This window comes from Tasmannia lanceolata, unplaced genomic scaffold, assembly GCF_043159265.1.
Source record: "Tasmannia lanceolata isolate RefF3 unplaced genomic scaffold, GAP_Taslan_0.1 ptg000002l, whole genome shotgun sequence".
Taxonomy (NCBI): Eukaryota; Viridiplantae; Streptophyta; class Magnoliopsida; order Canellales; family Winteraceae; genus Tasmannia; species Tasmannia lanceolata.
Window position 1 is genome coordinate 2332806 of NW_027518679.1, and position 17407 is coordinate 2350212.

General features: G+C 39.0%; 1 protein-coding gene across 1 annotated transcript in view; it reads right to left on the bottom strand.

Annotated features, from left to right (window-relative positions):
- Positions 1-2991: 2991 nt before the first annotated feature.
- The window catches only part of LOC143872801 (mediator of RNA polymerase II transcription subunit), a 141155-nt gene continuing 126739 nt past the window's right edge, over positions 2992-17407 (bottom strand). The window contains exon 22 of the transcript XR_013247683.1: positions 2992-3239. The gene's annotated coding sequence lies outside the window, so the exon portion shown is untranslated. The remainder of the gene's footprint in view (positions 3240-17407) is intronic.

Consider the following 17407-nt stretch of genomic DNA (forward strand, 5'->3'; position numbering starts at 1 on the left):
AGGAACAGTAGAACTACCAAAAAATACAAATAAAAGAAAAAAAACTGAAGAAAAAGGAAGAACAGATACAAATATAATTAAAAAAATTAAGAAAGAAAACTATATTAATGTCAAAAATCTATATCTTTAAGATTAATACCAACATACCTTTTTCTAAGGAACATTGGCAAAGCTGCTGGATGAATTTTCATTCACCCCCTACGTTTTAAGAAAGCCAGACTGAAGAACCATATAGAAGAGATAGCACCCGCTACGTTTTTTCTTTTTTCTTTTATATTGAGAAAGTGGCCTAATCTAGTTCTTTCCAATATTTATCTGTTTGGAAACGTGGAGTGGTAGAAATCTCTTCACGTATATCTGTTGCCAAATTTCTTGAGAGAGAAAGGTGTTTTCCCAAATCTAGTTCTTTCCAATATAGTAGGTCACGTAAATCTCCGAATCAAATTTCGATTCTCCAATAAATAGAAACAAATTTGCTCATATACGTGGGAGAAACAATTTTGCTAAAAACACGGGATATGGTGAGATTTTTTCTACAATCCAAATCCAAATATATCATCTTATAAAGAGAGTTTTACGTTTTTTGAGGAGTGCCACGGGGCACACCCACATCGTCCAGGATTTCGTTTTACCACCCTTGACATTTGATCCAACAGCAACTCATCAAAAATCTCTCTCTCTCTCTCTCTCTCTCTCTCTCTCTCTATATATATATATATAAGAAAAATGATTGTGAGCTTGAAGCTCATATAGCTTATATGAGCTTGAGGGCCCAAACACATGAGTCCCACATATTTACGTGGTGATCCAAACCATTCATTTGCAAGGCCCCATCATAGATAGGGTGTGTACCAAAAATCAGCTGCATTGGATCATCCTAACCCTTCCAAAAGCGGAGGGAAAAAATGGGCAGATTTGTGGCAAACGGTGTCTGTCCATTTTGCCCTCCACTTTTGGATGGGCTAGGATGATCTTATGGAGCTGATTTTTTGTACACACCCTATCAATGTAAGGGCCATTCAAATGAATGCTTTGGATCATCCTAACAATGTGGACCCACATGTGTTTGGGCCCTCAAGCTCCAATAAGCTATATGAGCTTCAAGCTCACAATCATTTTCTTATATATATATATATATATATATATATATATATATATATATATATATATATAGAGAGAGAGAGAGAGAGAGAGAGAGAGAGAGAGAGAGAGAGAGAGAGAGAACATTTCCTACACACTTGTGTAGGTAAGTTACCTACACACTACCTTAAAATACAGTGGGGGCCCACATTGTTTGGGTGATCCAAACAATTCATTTGAATGGTCCTCACATAGATAGGGTGTCCACAAAAAATCAGATCCATAGGATCATCCTAACCATTCAAACTATGGAGGCAAAAAATGGACTAATTTGTGAAGGTTTATACACATCCATTTTACCTCCACAAATCGTAGGGCTGGGATGATCCTATGGATCTGATTTTTTCTGAAGGTTTATACACATCCATTCTACCTTCTTCTTGCTTGGTATGTCAAATAATATTAATAAAAAAAGGGAAGTGATAAATCGACCCCTTCGAACAAAAAATGTTAGGGCGTGTGAGTTGTACACTTGTACAGTGTTTAACAGCAATGAAAACTTTATTCACACGCCCTAACATTTTGCGTTAAAAGGGGTCAATTTATCACTGCCCTAAAAATAAAAAAAACAACAACCAAGTTCTCCCAAAATTGACCTCCCACGGTAGTCTTCCCTCCACTCCATTATTTCTGAAGAAACAAACGAACTAGTGAAATTATCTGTGTGAGAAAAGAGAGTATTATCCATATTTTGGGTTTCAATAATACTAATATCCTAAATTCCAAAAGCTTAAGCTATATAAGTCAACAAATAGTCATTTCGAGACAAGGGGTACCTTAAGAAAACACGGAGGGTGAAACTGAAATGTAGTACCCAGTTTGAGTTTGTCCTCTTTAGGGGATTGAATGTGAACAAATCATGTGCATTTGAATACTTTGAGGTTTGAGTAGTAAGGAGGTCGCCGAAAGAGAACGTCTAGAGAATATCACCCACCAATAATAGGAGCCATCATTCTCTTACTCAAATAAGCAACCATCATAAAATTAAGGCATCGTGCCAAATTTGGGAACTCATGGTCTATTAAAGACTTTCACAAAGCTCTAGAGATGAAATCGTAATCTCCTAAATAAATCTTAGAATTTTTGTTAGCCTATAAACCTTATATACCAAATGGGTTTCAATAATATTAATCTACTAAATTAGTTAGAATTTTCATTGCCCTTTAACTCTTTTTTTTCTTATTAACCTTCTTAGTTTTTATTTGCAAATAAGATTATTCTAATTTTATTTTAATAGCAAATGGGACATTAATGCCCTCTTCTGAAGCCATAGACTATATTATTTCTAAGGTTATTATAATCATTATTTGCAGATACTCATATTTAACTTTAAAACCATTTTCATACAAGATTATAAGAAAATGACACGTGTTATTCACTGATATTATCCATTCAAAAATATATGCTGTCATGAATAGATTTTATGAGGTAAAGCATAAAGTGTAAGGTATTTAATAGCTATAAAAATGTTTTCATCTATAAAGTATCTAATAGCATAAGAAACTTACAAGTATTAGCTGTTAGGTTCAAGCAAGAGGTTGCTCGAAGCAATACACCCTAGGTCTCTAATTTGGAATACATAGATTGCTTCCTCCGGCCCCTATATATATATATATATATATATATATATATATATATATATATAGAGAGAGAGAGAGAGAGAGAGAGAGAGAGACTAGGGTTATAACTAGTTAATGGGCTCCAGCCCATGTAGGCCCACTACACAGGTCCATTATCCATGTGGGCTTATATTAGAACATATATAGGGTTATATTATATACCCAACAATCTCCTCCTATGTTCTACATATAGCACAAACCAATGGATAGATAATGTGATGTTCAAACAAAATATAGAATCACCCATATCACAATATAAAAAAAGAACCGTAATCCAACAGAAAACAAGAATACTTTTAAGAATAACCAAGAGTTTTAGAAATAATCTAAACTCAAACAAAGAAATTTCACATGTAAGTGAACTATTTTCAACTAAAAAGAAAATAATAGTTCCCCACAACTCTATAAGGATTCACTCATCAAGTAAGTCATTCTCATCAAAATCCAGATCGAGGCAAGCTCATCATTTTTTGCCAATCCCTGTAAATTACCAAATATGAATTTCATGAAAATGAATCCAATCATTTGTATAAAACACTAAAGTATCTAGTTCTACCAGAAGAAGAACTTAGTACAATATCATATTGGCTGAAAAACAAATATCAATAAGCATCATTGTCAAGTTTCAATACAAGAACAAGACCTAAATAGTTTCTTTTGCAAAGAACTATTCCATGTTTCCATTTAGAATGTTACACTCATTTTATCCAAATTCGAGTTAAGTTGTATTATCAAGTTTGGAATGAAACAACATTTCCCAAAAAGGATATGTCATCAAATGTGGAATGACACAAAACAACTGTAAACATCATTGAAACATATCAAGTGCTTATCCTGGCCAAAAGAGAGAATTCGAAAATTCAAAATAACATGGATGCAGGTTAATACCTGTCTATACAGTCTTTAACCCCATCTCTCCCACAGTTTTGAATAGTTGATCTTTGTTTAGTCCCTTTGCGAAAGCATCGGCCATATTATCTTTCGATCGCACATCAACCAAAGTGATAATACCATATTCTATAAGATAATTCAGCATGACATGTTTCAGCCTGATATGTCTCCTCTTACCATTAAAGAGTCAGTTCTTTACAATCATAATTGTAGCTTGATTATCACAGAACAAACTTAAAGAATTAATCTTTAAATGGGTCAGTGGAATGTCCATGATCAGATCTCTTTCCACTCTGCTTCATTTCCTGCAAAAGTTAGAGCATAAAGTTCTGATTCCATAGATGACAGAGCAATGAAAGTCTGTCTCTTTGACTTCCATGCAACAGCTGCTCCACGCAGTGTAAATATATAACCACTGGTAGATTTATTGTCTCCTAATTCTGAACCACACGATGGATCAGAATATCCTTCCAAGATAGGAGGATGTCCACTATAACATAGAGCATAACCTAGAGTACCTCTAAAGTATCTCATCTGCCTCATAAAGGCCTTCCAGTGCTCATGGCCAGGATTACTAGTGAAACGACTCAGCATGCCTACCGTAAAGGTTATGTCTGGCCTAGTGCAACTTGATGCAGCACCGTGAAGAGAAAATTGAGGAAAGGGGAGAGAAATAGACGAAATAGGATAGAATTAGAAGAATAGGGGAAGAAGAGACGAAATAACCTGAAGAAGAGACGAATTTAGGGAGAAGTAGAAGAAGAAGAGAAGAATAGACGAATTTAGGGAGAAGAGAAGAAATCAGAAGAGGGAAGAAGAAAACCAGAATTAGAGGGAGAAGAATCTTTATTCAATATCAATCAAAAGTTACAAAATAAGCTCTAAAGAGGCCTATATAAACAACCTAAAAGATAGAAACCTACTAAAATATGAATTCCTAAAAATAACATGAAAATAAAAATACTAGAAACTAAATAATGCGGAAATAAATCCTAATCTCTGCATCATTCTCCTCTGCTTGAAAAAAAAACCTGGGTCAAAGATGCAAACAATCCGCTGAAGTAATACAACACATAATCCGGCGGAAGCAATCATCATGTCTAACGCTCGAGACAATCGAGAGAAGCATCTGCAAGGTCGGCGGAAGAAGAGGAAAGAAAGGGCCCATGTAGACTCATGCGAACAGAATCTGCGCTGGAGAAGTAAACTAGCTGGGAAGATCGCAACGTAGTCCCCCTGGATCGGTGGGATCAACATAACAGCAATGGGCAGTACTAATCCATAACTAGCCTCAACAAGGTCATCATCTTCTGGTATCACATCGGGCGCAATGGAATCAACAACAAAATCATCTGCTAGAATCGTATCCGGTATAGTGATATCAAACGGGTAATCCTCCTGATCAATCTGCATAACAAGTACCTCTGTGTCAGCACAAATCTCGACAATCTGCTCAACTGGCTCAAAAATACTGCAATCCTCCGTAATATATTCTCGATCATCTGTCTCAAGTAATGACTCGTCAAGCAAGGCACTTGCCTCTAACTCATGGTGGTGCTCGGTCGACTCTACCAATGGATCAACCTCATGCGGCTCTGTCAAAATATTAGAAGTGGCAAAATCTCTCTCTAGATGCTCGGCAATCGATGCGGCAGAAATCTCATAAGCATCATGTGCAACGATGTCGATATCAGCAATCAACTGGGTCTCTAACTCTGGATCGTCCATCTCAGAGCCTGAATCTGAATCTGATGGAATCAAAGGCTCAACGTCGATGATCTCATCAATACTAGCATCGTGCTCTGTAAGAATAGCAGCAACGTTAGTGGGATGGATGAAGTAGTGAAGCGGCTCTGCAAATATGACTCGAGCATGCGACGCTCGAAATATCGGTTTTCAGCTGCAATTTCAGCATCTCGTGCACGACGTATTGCGGCTTGTTGTTCACGGCGACCTGCTTCTTCTCGTCGAGCGGTTTTTTCACGTATCAATCTTTGGCCATAGGCTGCTCGCTCACGTTTCAATCTCTGTTGATTTTGATAGTGGTATGTAAACGCATAACGAACATCCTCCCATCGACGAAATGGAGGCTTACAAAACTCACGACGCTCGTTAACGAAGAAATTCCATCTCAACTTGGCTTCGCGGCACACTGTATCCGTAACTTTGCGAATTGTGATTTTATGATCATAACCATAGTACTTATGGTATGCATTAAGTGCCTGGATCCAATCTAGACACGCATTCTCAACATCTCCAGAGAGATAGGTGCAGTCATCATAACCATAGAAATATGGAACCTGTGGTGCAGAAGAATATCGAGGATCATATCTATCAAAATATGGAGCAGCTAGAGGAGCCATAGGGATCGGCGTCAAAAACTGAAATCAACCGTTTGATTTGTGTGTCATGTAACAAAACGTCTATCGCGGATCTGAAATCGGATGAGTGAAAGCTGATGATCGGAAGAAGGGGCACGATCAATGGCTGTGATGGCTTCTGAAAGTGTGCTGAACACTGCTGTCCGCTGCTGAAAATAAGCTGAATGCGCTCTAAAAATTGTCACGAACAACTTTCGTGTTGAGGTCGAGGGACAATTTTGAGCGGAAATAGCTTGGGTGAGGAGAGAGAAAATGCAATGGTAGAGAGAGAAAGTAGAGAAAAAATGAGGAGAGGAAAGTAGAAAAAGATGAGAGAAGAATTAGGTGGTGAGTAAAGAGTGGGGGTGCCCAAGGTAAAAGTAGGCTGTGGAATTTCCTTTTCGTTTCTTTTTTTGTGGTTACACGAGGTAATTGCCGTGACTCACCTTCTATTATCTTCTATTGCTTTATCAAGGTTTTGAATAAAATAAAAGGAAGGAAGTGGCAAGTGGCAAGTGGCAAGTAGCAAGTGGCTAAAAAAAAAAGGTCTTTCGTTCTTTCTTTCTTTTTTAACTTTTACTCTCTTTTTAGTGGTCACGTGCAAAAATAGAACTTTCTATATCTATTTTACTTACCTCCCAAGATAAAGATGTGTCCGTACAAAGAAAGAAACCTCGGGAGTTTCCTTCTATGCACGGCACAGAGTGAAAATTGCCGGAAAGAGTGGCGGAAAACTCAGAAATATATAAGGCAAGTTGCCTTTATCAGATAAACTTTCAAAAGAAATAAACTTTCTTGAGTACCCTTCTTGCTCACGGAACAGATGTAGGTTGGTCGGGGGATATGCCGGAGCTGCGATGCACGGTGGCCGCGGACAACAAAAAAAATCTTGCCGGAGATGGTGGGTTGTTATGTTAGAGAAGATGGATGAGGTTGATGGGCCTCTCTGTCAAAGCTTTATGTCTGTTCCAGGCGCTCCTCGATCGGAAATTCAAGAAGAATTCAACCACCTGTAACAAACTGTTGGAAGTTTCTTGAACTGCAAGTTGAGTGATGCCCACCAACTGTTTTACCAAATGCTTGTTGCACAGATGCTCCTAAATTTACTCTCGATGATTACCGATTTGAGAGCAAATTTGATGGTGAATGAGTACTGCTAGTTGGAGAAGTTGGGGGATGCTGTTAAAGTGTTCAAGAAGACTAGGACTAAGCCTTGTGTGATGGATGTTGGTTTTAAAGGTCAAAGAAGGGGCTGGGTTATATGGGGTTTGAATGGGTCTGGTTTACATGGGGTATGAATCGGTAACAAAAGGACTGATATAAGGGACTGATATTAAAAAAGGGTTTGGAGAGGAGAGCAGAAATATCAGAAATTATCGTCTTCAACCGGAAGATGGATTTGTCGGAGAGCTCTTGGATCTTTTGCTCTGATACCAAATTGATGCAGCACCGTGAAGAGAAAATTGAGGAAAGGGGAGAAAAATAGACGAAATGGGATAGAATTAGAAGAATAGGGGAAGAAGAGACGAAATAACCTGAAGAAGAGACGAATTTAGGGAAAAGTAGAAGAAGAAGAGAAGAATAGACGAATTTAGGGAGAGGAGAAGTAATCAGAAGAGGGAAGAAGAAAACCAGAATTAGAGGGAGAAAAATCTTTATTCAATATCAATCAAAAGTTACAAAATAAGCTCTAAAAAGGCCTATATATAGGTAAATAAACAACCTAAAAGATAGAAACCTACTAAAATATGAATTCCTAAAAATAACATGGAAAATAAAATCCTAGAAACTAATAACATAGACATAAAAATACTACAAACTAAATAATGCGGAAATAAATCATAATATCTGCATCATTCTCCCCTGCTTGAAAAAGAACTCGCCCTCGAGTTCTAGTCCACCTGGGTCAAAGATGCAAACAATCCGCTGAAGTAATAGAACATGTAATCCGGCGGAAGCAATCATCATGTCTAACGCTCGAGACAATCGAGAGAAGCATCTGCGAGGTCGACGGAAGAAGAGGAAAGAAAGGGCCCATCTAGACTCATGCGAACAGAATCTGTGCTGGAGAAGTAAACTAGCTGGGAAGATCGCAACGTAGTCCCCCTGGATCAGTGGGATCGACATAACAGCAATGGGCAGTACTAATCCATAACTAGCCTTAACAAGGTCATCATCTACTGGTATCACATCGGGCGCAATGGAATCAACAACAAAATCATCTACTAGAATCGTATCCGGTATAGTGATATCAAACGGGTAATCCTCCTGATCAATCTGCATAACAAGTACCTCTGTGTCAGCACAAATCTCGACAATCTGCTCAACTGGCTCAAAAATAGTGCAATCCTCCGTAATATATTCTCGATCATCTGTCTCAAGTAATGACTCGTCAAGCAAGGCACTTGCCTCTAACTCATGGTGGTGCTCGGTCGACTCTACCAATGGATCAACCTCATGCGGCTCTGCCAAAATATTAGAAGTGGCAAAATCTCTCTCTAGAAGCTCGGCAATCGATGCGGCAGAAATCTCATAAGCATCATGTGCAACGATGTCGATATCAGCAATCAACTGAGTCTCTAACTCTGGATCGTCCATCTCAGAGCCTGAATCTGAATCTGATGGAATCAAAGGCTCAACGTCGATGATCTCATCAATACTAGCATTGTGCTCTGTAAGAATAGCAGCAACGTTAGTGGGATGGATGAAGTAGTGAAGCGGCTCTGCAAATATGACTCGCGCATGCGACGCTCGAAATATCGGTTTTCAGCTGCAATTTCAGCATCTCGTGCACGACGTGTTGCTGCTTGTTGTTCACGGCGAGCGACTTTTTCATGTACCAATCCTTGGTCATACGCTCCTCGCTCACGTTTCAATCTCTGTTGATTTTGATAGTGGTATGTAAACGCATAACGAACATCCTCCCATTGACGAAATGGAGGCTTACAAAACTCACGATGCTCGTTAATGAAGAAATTCCATCTCAACTTGGCTTCGCGGCACACTGTATCCGTAACTTTGCGAATTGTGATTTGATGATCATAACCATAGTACCTATGGTATGCATTAAGTGCCTGGATCCAATCTAGACACGCATTCTCAACATCTCCAGAGGGATAGGTGCAGTCATCATAACCATAGAAATATGGAACCTGTGGTGCAGAAGAATATCGAGGATCATATCTATCAAAATATGGAGCAGCTAGAGGAGCCATAGGGATCGGCGTCAAAAACTGAAATCAACCGTTTGATTTGTGTGTCATGTAACAAAACGTCTATCGCGGATCTGAAATCGGATGAGTGAAAGCTGATGATCGGAAGAAGGGGCACGATCAATGGCTGTGATGACTTCTGAAAGTGTGCTGAACACTGCTGTCCGCTGCTGAAAATAAGCTGAATGCGCTCTAAAAATTGTCACGAACAACTTTCGTGTTGAGGTCGAGGGCCAATTTTGAGCGGAAATAGCTTGGGTGAAGAGAGAGAAAATGCGATGGTAGAGAGAGAAAGTAGAGAAAAAATGAGGAGAGGAAAAGTAGAAAAAGATGAGAGAAGAATTTTCTTTTCCTTTTGCTCTTTTCAGTTTTTTTTTTTTTTTTAAATTGTGGGGGGGTGCCTACTGGAAAAAGAGGGGGTGTGAATTAGGTGATGAGTAAAAAGTGGGGTGCCCAAGGTAAAAGTAGGCTGTCGAATTTCCTTTTCGTTACTTTTTTGTGGTTACACGAGGTAACTGCCGTGACTCACCTTCTATTATCTTCTATTGCTTTATCAAGGTTTTGAATAAAATAAAAGGAAGGAAGTGGCAAGTGGCAAGTACCAAGTGGCTAGTGGCTAAAAAAAAAGGTCTTTATTTATTTCCTTCTTTTTTAACTTTTACTCTCTTTTTAGTGGTCACGTGCAAAAATAGAACTTTCTATATCTATGTTACTTACCTCCCAAGGTAAAGATGTGTCCGTACAAAGAAAGAAACCTAGGGAGTTTCCTTCTATGCACGGCACAGAGTGAAAATTGTCAGAAAGAGTGGCGGAAAACTCAGAAGTATACAAGGCAAGTTGCCTTTATCAGATAAACTTTCAAAAGAAAGAAACTTTCTTGAGTTCCCTTCTTGCTCACGGAACAGATGTAGGTTGGTCGGGGGATATGCCGAAGCTGCGATGCACGGTGGCCGCGGACAACAAAAAAAATCTTGCCGGAGATGGTGGGTTGTTATGTTAGAGAAGATGTATGAGGTTGATGGGCTTCTCTGTCAAAGCTTTATGTCTGTTCCGGGCGCTCCTTGATCGGAAATTCAAGAAGAATTCAACCACCTGTAACAAACTGTTGGAAGTTTCTTGAACTGGAAGTTGAGTGATGGCCACCAACTGTTTGACCAAATGCTTGTTGCACAGATGCTCTTAAATTTACTCTCGATGATTACCGATTTGAGAGCAAATTTGATGGTGAATGAGTACTGCTGGTTGGAGAAGTTGGGGGATGCTGTTAAAGTGTTCAAGAAGACTAGGACTAAGCCTTGTGTGATGGATGTTGGTTTTAAAGGTCAAAGAAGGGGCTGGGTTATATGGGGTTTGAATGGGTCTGGTTTACATGGGGTATGAATCGGTAACAAAAGGACTGATATAAGGGACTGATATTAAAAAAGGGTTTGGAGAGGAGAGCAGAAATTACAGAAATTTCAGAAATTATCGTCTTCAAACGGAAGATGGATTTGTCGGAGAGCTCTTGGATCTTTTGCTCTGATACTAAATTGATGCAGCACCGTGAAGAGAAAATTGAGGAAAGGGGTAAGAAATAGATGAAATGGGATAGAATTAGAAGAATAGGGGAAGGAGAGACGAAATAACCTGAAGAAGAGACGAATTTAGGGAGAAGTAGAAGAAGAAGAAGAAGAGACGAATTTAGGGAGAAGTAGAAGAAATCAGAAGAGGGAAGAAGAAAACCAGAATTAGAGGGAGAAGAATCTTTATTCAATATCAATCGAAAGTTACAAATAAGCTCTAAAGAGGCATATATATAGGCAAATAAACAACCTAAAAGATAGAAACCTACTAAAATATGAATTCCTAAAAATAACATGGAAAATAAAATCCTAGAAACTAATAACATGGAAATAAAAATACTAGAAACTAAATAATGCGGAAATAAATCCTAATATTTGCATCATTCTCCCCTGCTTGAAAAAGAACTCGCCCTCGAGTTCTAGTCCACCTGGGTCAAAGATGCAAACAATCCGTTGAAGTAATAGAACACGTAATCCGGCGGAAGCAATCCTCATGTCTAACGCTCGATACAATCGAGAGAAGCATCTGCAAGGTCGGCGGAAGAAGAGGAAAGAAAGGGCCCATGTAGACTCATGAGAACAGAATCTGCGCTGGAGAAGCAAACTAGTTGCAAAGATCGCAACGTACTCCCCCTGGATCGGTGGGATCAGCATAACAGCAATGGGCAGTACTAATCCATAACTAGCCTCAACAAGGTCATCATCTACTGGTATCACATCGGGCTCAATGGAATCAACAACAAAATCATTTGCTAGAATCGTATCCGGTATAGTGATATGAAACGGGTAATCCTCCTGATCAATCTGCATAACAAGTACCTCTGTGTCAGCACAAATCTCGACAATCTGCTCAACTGGCTCAAAAATAGTTCAATCCTCCGTAACAACTCATCACATACATGAGACTACACTACCAATCAGTTTAGAATAATCCAACTGATTCACGCTGGCTCTTTCATTAGGTCTCAGCTTTTTGGTATAATCAAATGGTGTCTCAATCAGTTTACACTCACTGTATCCCCATGTAGAAAGTAGTTTCTCAATATAAGGGGCTTGGCTAAGAGTGATCCCCTGCCTTTCAAAATTACTTTCATACCAAGAATGTTGTCTACCACACCAAGATCTTTCATGTTGAATTCTCTACCCAATGTTAGTTTCACGTCACTCACTAGAGAGAGATCTGAACCAAGAATCAACATGTCGTCTACATACAAGCAAATAATTGTAGCCTTATTCGACACAGAACGAAAGTAAAGGCATTTATCGGAGTAACTGGTTTGAAAACCAAAGCTCTTTACTACCTTGTCGAATTTTTGATGCTACATATTAGGTGCTTGTTTAAGACCATATAAAGATTTGTTTAACTTACAAACTTTGTTCTTAAAACTTCCAATGACAAACCCTTCAGGTTGATTCATGTAGATTTCTTCTGTGAGGTCTCCATTAAGGAAAGCCGTCTTTACATCCATTTGATGCACACAATAGTGTTCAATAGATGCCAAAGTAAGAAGAATTCTTATCGTAGACAAATGACAGACCGGTGAGTAAACATCAAAGTAGTCTATCACACTGACTTATGTATAGCCCTTAGCTACTAAACGTGCTTTATACCGAGCTATGGATCTGTCAGGATTAAGTTTCTTCTTCAAAATCCATTTACAGCCTACAGCCTTAGCCCCTTTTGGCAAATCGAGTAGCTATCATGTTTGATTTTGTAACAGAGAGCTCATTTCATCATCAATGACTTCTGTCCATAACAAAGAGTCCTTAGATCTCATCGCTTCATTATAGGATGATGGATCAGCCGCTAAATGGTAGGTCACAAAGTCCTCACCAAAGTCTTGGGTACTTGATCTCTTATAGATACTCTTAAAGGTTCTGATTCAGAAATCAGTGTGGGACGAGTGTCAGAAGTTGTCGGTTCAGATTCCACAGGCAATTCTGTAACCACCTCTGTATGGCCTGGTATGGTCAAGCCATGATCTCTGAGAAATTTATTCTCAAAGAATACTGCATCTCTAGATTCTATAACCATATTGGTAGATAGATCCAAAAATCGATCAGCAGCATTGTCTTTTGCACCACCTAGATACATACATGTGTTAGTTCTAGACCCCACTTTAGGTCTTCTAGGGTCTTGTATCCGCACATAAGTAATACAACCCCAAGTCTTAAGAGTGTCATATCTACAAGGATGTTTATGCCATAACTCATAAGGAGTGGAGGTCAATTTAGAGTGTGGCACTCTATTCAGGATGTGATTTGCAGTTAAAGCTGCTTCTCCCCAATAGCAAGTAGGCATGCCAACTGTCAATAACATAGAGTTTAACATTTCTGTTAACGTCATGTTCTTACGTTCAGCTATGCCATTAGATTGAGGCATGTAAGGAGCAGTAGTTTCAAGTATTATGCCCTAAGAGACACATAATTTCTTGAACTCTGTCATAGTGTATTCTCCTCCTCTATCACTCCTAAGTCTCTTAATTTTCAACTTTAATTGATTTTCAACCCGATTCTTGAAATATTTAAATTTATCAAAAGCTTCATCTTTCGATTTTAACAGATAAATATGACAATATCTTAAAAAATTGTCTATAAAAGTGATTAAATACTTCCGACCACCTTTAGTTGTGAAACTTTTAAAATCACAGAGGTCAGAATGTATTAACTCAAGAAGTTGTGTACTTCTAGAAACCGAACGAAAAGGTTTTCTAGTGATCTTAGTTGGTGCACACACTTCACATCTGTCAAATTTAATCGATATATCTAAAAGTATATCATAAGTTTTAGCAAGTTTGACCATTTTTCTATAGTTCACATGTCCCAATCTATTGTGTAACAACTTAGGATCAATCAGTGTTGAACTAACATTGCTAATTGTCTCATTTGCTAAACTTAATCTATACATACCATCGATCAAGAATGCACAATCGAAATAATAAGAGTTAATAGATAAAGTTACTCTACCACCAAAAAATGAAGTGCACATACCAGCATTGTCTAAAAGACTAATGGAAATTAAATTCTTTTGATGAACAAGAACTACTTTAACATTTGTCAAAGTTAGTATTTTACCTGAAGAAAGGACCAAGTCCGCAGCGTCGGTATGATTCAACTCCGCCTCTGCTCCACTAGCCACTGTAACAGTCGATTTCGCTTCAACAACATTAGTGAGGAGTTTCTTGGAGTTGCAAACATGACACGCTGCTCCTGTATCTAACCACTAGTCTGAAGAGGTACTGGCCTTACCGTTGCCCAGCATAGCAATAAAACTAGTAGGCTCAGCCCTGCCCATCATCATATGAGCTTACTTCTGTGGTGTGCCAGATTTAAGCTTCTTAGGTAGCCTACAATCTGCTATAAAGTGAGCTAATTTTCCACAGTTGTGACACTTACTCTTCTTTTTCTTAAAGATAGTCTTTTTGGCCTCCAACTTGGGATTGTCACTTTTATGTGACTTGGATTTCTTAGAAAATTTCTTGGGATTTGATACCGCGTTAGCAGCAGATTGTTGCTATCAAATCATCTCCAAGTTATTCCTGGGTCGATTCTCATCTTCGATTCAAATGAATCGTTTGATATCATCCAGTCCCACTTGCAATTTTTTCCTATACATTTCAGTTTTAAAAGAGTGCCATGCAGATGGTAGTTTATATATAATTGCACCCACAAGAAAAGGATCACATACAACAAGTATGGGAAGAAGAAGATGAAGATGATGGTAGTGGACGACGGCCAGATTCCGGCAGGAACGGTCGGAGAAAATGGGTTCTCGCCCTCTCTTTTACTCTCTTCTAATTTTATAGATATTCTTCTAATTTCTTAAACTTCTTTCCATTTCTTACTTCCACTTGGAAGAAAATAAAACCTAACATATGAACACAAAATATCATAATTCCTCAAATGATTCAATAATAATTTATTGCTAATGATATTGGCACTATCCATTTTTTATAATTGCACCAACTCATCTTCTCTTTTAGTGTTTAAACAACTGTTAAAAGTAATTACATTTTCCCAAAAGCTCTCAGAAGCCAATTAAAAACGTAAAGAAACAAATCTGCACCTTTGTATTTTGAGAAGCTCTCAACGTGAGAGGCTAGAAGGAGGCAATTGTATTAATACAAGAAACTAGTAGCTAGTTTCCTAAATGACAGAAAGGAAACATTACATAAGCATTATTCTTAATAAAGAAGAAAACAAACTGATTGACCATAGCTGCCATTTAATTGCATCTTTCCAACAGTGATCTTGCCTTGTATATGATGTTGCCATTTACATCACCACCGTGATCTTGCCTATTAATTGACGTTGCTGTTTATTACACCGTGAGCTTGCCTTCTATTTGCTGTTACCATTTCTATCTTTATCACTCCCCCTCAAACGGATGCATGATACAGGCATCAGTTTGGAATGCAAGACGTCAAATACAGGGCCGGAAAGACCTTTAGTGAAGATGTCAGCAAGTTCTTGCGTACTGCGGACAACGGACAAACCGAACTGGAAGAGTGCCATTGGCTATAAGCTCACAAACAAAGTGGTAATCAATCTCAATGTGTTTAGTACGGGCATGAAAAACAGGATTAGCAGCCATGTTGGTGGCACTAATATTGTCGCAATACAGGATAAGCGGAAGCTTGGGAGAGATACAAAGTTCGCGTAGGATGCAGGTAAGCCATAACGTCTCTGATACGGCAATAGCAAGAGCCTTGTACTCGCTTCGGCACTTGAGCGAGCAACAATGGGTTGTTTCTTTGAGCCCCATGACAGAAGATTAGGGCCGAGGAATACACAAAATCCAGTGGTAGAGCGACGACTGGTGGGACAACCGGCCCAGTCAGCATCACAAAAGGATACCATTAGTGAGAGAGGTCCAGGTCGAAGAGTGAGGCCAAGCCCCAATGTTCCTTTGAGATAGCGAAGAATACGCTTAACAGCTTGTTCATGAATGGTGGTTGGCTTGTGCATAAATTGGCAAACTTGATTAACAGCATAACAAATATCTGGTCTTGTAAGAGTGAGATATTGTAATGCTCCAACAATACTGCGATATTCATGAGGATCTGGAAAAAGTGAACCTTCATATATTGACATTTTAGTACCACTGGTAACAGGTGTAGAGCATGGCTTGTAACCAATCATTCCTGTGCGTCGAAGAATATCCAATGTGTACTTGGTTTGAGTGAGAAGAAGACCTGATGACGAGCGTTGGGCCTCAACACCCAAAAAATAATGAAGATCACTGAGATCTTTCATAGCAAATTGTTTCCCCAATTGGCGAGTGAAGTTGGACACAAGTGTTGCATTGTCACCCGTGAGGATAATATCATCGACGTAGAGCAATAGAACAAGGGTGCCAATAGAGCAAGAATAAACAAACATGGAGGTATCTGCCAGACTACGACGAAATCCACTAGTTAAGAAGAAAGGAGCTAAAACGCTGAAACCATGCACGCGGTGCCCGACGAAGTCCATAGTTGGCCTTATGTAACTTGCAGACATAGTTAGGATGAGCACCATCGATGAAGCCAGGGGGTTGGTCCATGTAAACCTCTTCTTCAAGAACGCCGTGAAGGAAGGCATTCTTAACATCAAGTTGGCGAATAGGCCACCCACGAGAGACAGCAATGGTTAGAATAGTTCTGATGGTGGCAGGTTTGACAACAGGACTAAAGGTTTCTCAGAAATCAATGACGGGTTGTTGATGAAATCCCTTCGCAACGAGACGTGCTTTGTACCGCTCAATTGTACCATCACTACGATGTTTAATACGATAGACCCAACGACCAGCCAAGGAATCAGAAATAGATTTGATAGTTTGAAGATATTCAGTGATGGTTTTGTCCCTTTTTTTTTTGAGTTCAATGAGTTCATTTCGAAGGAAAGAACACCGTGCTTGTGACTGTTGGATGAAAAGTTCATATAGTGTATCCCATATTTCTTTTGAGGTTGGAATACCAAGTATTTGTGCAGACAATCCTTCGGTTAGGGTTGCATTGATACAACTCTTGACGTAATGGTCGGTTTTACGCCATTTAGCATATTCCGGGTTAGCTATGGTACCGGTTTTGGAGGTATTTTCAATTGTTTTTGGTGAGGCTTCAATGGAACTGTCAACATGGCCCAAAAGATCGGAGGAGATGAGAATGGACTCCATCTGATCTTTCCATACTAGGTAGTTGGATCCGTCAAGTTTTACAGAAACAAAGTAGGTGATGTACAAAAACAAAGAGGGATAGTTTGCCGTGAGAGGGATAGTTTGCGATGTACCTCTTAATGATTTAAGAGAAAAGCGGATCCAATTGTTTGCCGTGAGAGTTTGAAGATGAAGCGCAAGTCAGACCTTAGCTCTGAAACCATAAAGAAACAAATCTGCACCTTTGTATTTTGAGAAGCTCTCAACGTGAGAGGCTAGAAGGAGGCAATTGTATTAATACAAGAAACTAGTAGCTAGTTTCCTAAATGACAGAAAGGAAACATTACATAAGCATTATTCTTAATAAAGAAGAAAACAAACTGATTGACCATAGCTGCCATTTAATTGCATCTTTCCAACAGTGATCTTGCCTTGTATATGATGTTGCGATTTATATCACCACCGTGATCTTGCCTATTAATTGACG